Here is a 3,125-nt window from a genome sequence, read left to right as displayed (position 1 = left end):
GAAGTGCATCAGAAGTTAAAAAAACGATTACATTTACAGGAATAATGTCTCTCTGTCGCAGTGTTCTTCACAAGGAAATGCAAAACAACACTACAGGCAGAGCAATTTGTTCTCGGCAAAGTCCTAATAAATGTTTCTTTTCTCTTTTGGAAAAAATAAGTTATAGGTGTGTCTCTGGTGTATTTGAAGAAGAAAATGAAAGCTTTGCACTTACTGCTATTAGCAAGAGTGTTGGACCCCACCGCTATTCAGAAAAACAAAGCAAGCCCCTGAAAAAGTTGTAGACGGTTGGGTGAACATTCCTGAGATTGTATCATATGCTTTGCATACTGGAGAAGCCATAGCTTGGCCCACACCCTGTGGATGGACCTGGATATGTGGACCTGGAGGAAGGGAAGCCAGGTTGAAATGTTGGGTGAGGTTTTAATGATTCTCTGTTTCCAATCTAAGAGGAAGGGATCATGAGCTACAAAACTGGTAAGAGTACTAGAGTGAGCATGCTCAAAATTATTAACCTGGTGCACATTGATTTAGTGGGCAATGGAACACAAAGGCCCAGTAGGTTATTTAATTGTGCTTTATATTATTTCCATTTATATAATTAGAAATAAGAATCTCAGGAAGGTAACAACCACATAGAAACGTGCAACAATTTAAATAGATAAATAGCTCTCTCACACCTCTGATAAACTAGTCCATCCATCCACTACAGCGGTAGTCAGTGGTAAATGTCTGGCTGAACAAGTAAGTCTCAGCCTGTCACCAAAGCAATAGCATGGTTAGTTCCCAATGAATGTTTTGGAAAACACCATTCCACAGCTGGGATACTTCCAGGAAGACCCTCAGTTTTGTCACCATTCAACAAACTTCCCATTGCCAAGACAATGAGATGGACCTCATAAGATCATAAGAACATAAGAAGAGCCCTGCTGGATCAGGCCAAGGGCCCATCTAGTCCAGCTTCCTGTATCTCACTGTGGCCCCACCAGATGCCTCTGGGAGCACACGAGACCACTAGATACCTCTCTCCTAATATCACTCTGCATCTGGCATTTGGAGTTACCTTCCTTTTAAGCCTGGAGATTGTACAGTACATCTCCATCATGGCTTGTAACCTGTGATGGATTTTTCCTCCAGGAATCTGTCCAATCCCCTTTTAAAGGTATCAAGGCCAGATGCCATCTCCACATTCTGTGGCAAGGAGTTCTACAGACTGACAACATGGTGGGTAAAAAAATATTTTCTTCTGTCTATTCTCACTCTCTCAGTATTCAATTTGTGTGGATGTCCTCTGGTTCTGGTATTGCGTAAGAGGGAAAAGAGCTTCCCACTAACCACTTTATCCATCCCCTGCATAATTTTATAATCATACCCCCCCCGGCACCTTTTCTCTAGACTAAAGAGCTCCAAACACTGTAGCCCTTCCTTATAAGGTAGGTGGCCCAGGCCAGTCATCATTTTAGTTGCTCTCTTCTGTAACTTTTTCAGTTCCACTGTGGTTTTTTTTGAGCTGCAGCGACCAGAACTGTATGCAAAACTCCTTACCAGCATTTTGTACAATGGCATTAGACTGTTGGCTGTTTTATTTTCAATCCCCTTTTTAATGATACTTAGCATGGAATTGGCCCACTTTACTGGCTCCGCACACTGGGTTGACACTTTTATCAAGCTGTCTTCCAGCACCTCTTTCTTGAGCCATCTTCAAGGACAGGAGTCAGAAATCTGTCTGTGCTCTGTTGCAGTTTGCTGGATAGTTGAGTATTTATAGCTGTGGGATCAGCTTTTGTCCTTTTCAGGAGATTGGGTGATTATGGTGATCAGCGTGTTTTTGTTGTGGGTGTATTGTTGTGATAAGGGGGTGAGATTATCTGTCACTGTGATTGAAGGGTGTCGTTAGCTGGTCTTTTGTGTGCTGTGTGGCTGGGTAGAGTTCGTTGACCTTTTGCAGGCTTTATTTTTCAGTGCTGGGAGCCAGACTTTGTTGAGTTTTAGACTTTCTTCTTTTTTGTTGAAGCTCTGCTTTTCCTAGAGGAAATATCAGTTTTGTTAAGCCCTATGCACTACAGAAGTCACAAAAGTGCTGACTGACTCTCAGTTATAGCCCTATTCAGGCGCTGGAGAATCCCAGTTTCATTGCTGAGTGCTGAGCCCTGACCTCTTCTGTGGCTGCATTTTCTATGCATCCAGACAGGTCAGAAGGAGAATGATAGTTTGCACGGAGTCTTGACATTAGCAGGAGATTTGTCACAGAAGGTATATAGAAAGTGATAAAGGAGGGGCCAGAACAACTAATCTCTTGACAATGATTGTTTTGAAAGGTGGGAGATTAACATTTATTTATTTACATGCTCTCCTTCTGCAAAGGTTTCTTGTTGACAGAATTTCCCTTTAATCATTGATATTCTGTGTGTATCTCAAACTAAATCACCTTTCTTTTTTTTACTTCAAAGAGGCTGAAACACAGTTAATAGTCTTAACTATGGTATTTTGCTTTGCTTCAGGGAAGGACTTTGCTACTAACAGGACTTTCCATGTTAATCCTATAGTGATTGTTCTTTGGGGAGGGGGCCATGCGAATAATCCCAGTTTAATCTCCCATCTCCAAACAAATCTCTCTCAAGGTTTTGGTTTTGTTTCACACCTAAACGTCTGGAAGCAATTCTTAAACTGAATTGTCCCCGACAGACTGGAAACTGGTCATTTTCAGTTGTGTGACTGTCCCTCAAATTCTGGGTATGATAATAAAAGGATCACTGTGGCAAGCTGAGGGTTTTCCTCACCCTAATAACAACCTTTGAACTTCTGAGCTGGAAGGGCCCTGATGGATCATTGAATCCAGTCCCTATCTTACACAGTTCTGAAAGAGTCTATGAAAGAACGAGCATTTGGGGCCTTGTTTGTTCTTATATTCTTTTATTCCAGAAGCCCTGACTGGCATTTTCTAAAAGCACACCTAGGGTTCAAATATTTGAACTATTTGTTATGAAACCAAATTTCTATTGGATGCATATGATTGTTGCCACTTTTACAAGCAGGAATGTACACATACCCTGAGCGTAAAGCTTAACAACAAATACTTTTCAAATGCTGCCTTTAAAACATTGTATTTGTTGGTGTCATTCTGG

Source organism: Pogona vitticeps, chromosome 3, assembly GCF_051106095.1.
Source record: "Pogona vitticeps strain Pit_001003342236 chromosome 3, PviZW2.1, whole genome shotgun sequence".
Lineage (NCBI taxonomy): Eukaryota > Metazoa > Chordata > Lepidosauria > Squamata > Agamidae > Pogona > Pogona vitticeps.
The sequence above is the reverse complement of the archived record's forward strand: the minus strand, read 5'-3'. Positions refer to the sequence as shown.